Raw genomic sequence first — 263 nt, forward strand, 5'->3', positions numbered from 1 at the left:
TACTTTAAGCAATAAAAAAATAAAAATAAAAATGAAAGGGCAAATAGACTAATTAAAACAGGTACTTATAAAATCAAAAAATTATGCATTTTATTTTTATTTTTTATTTTTTTAAATATATTTTATTGATTTTTTACAGAGAGGAAGGGAGAGAGTTAGTTAGAAACATCGATGAGAGAGAGACATCGATCAGCTGCCTCCTGCACATCTCCCACTGGGGATGTGCCCACAACCCAGGTACATGCCCTTGACCGGAATCGAAC

Source organism: Myotis davidii, unplaced genomic scaffold, assembly GCF_000327345.1.
Source record: "Myotis davidii unplaced genomic scaffold, ASM32734v1 scaffold2001, whole genome shotgun sequence".
NCBI lineage: Eukaryota > Metazoa > Chordata > Mammalia > Chiroptera > Vespertilionidae > Myotis > Myotis davidii.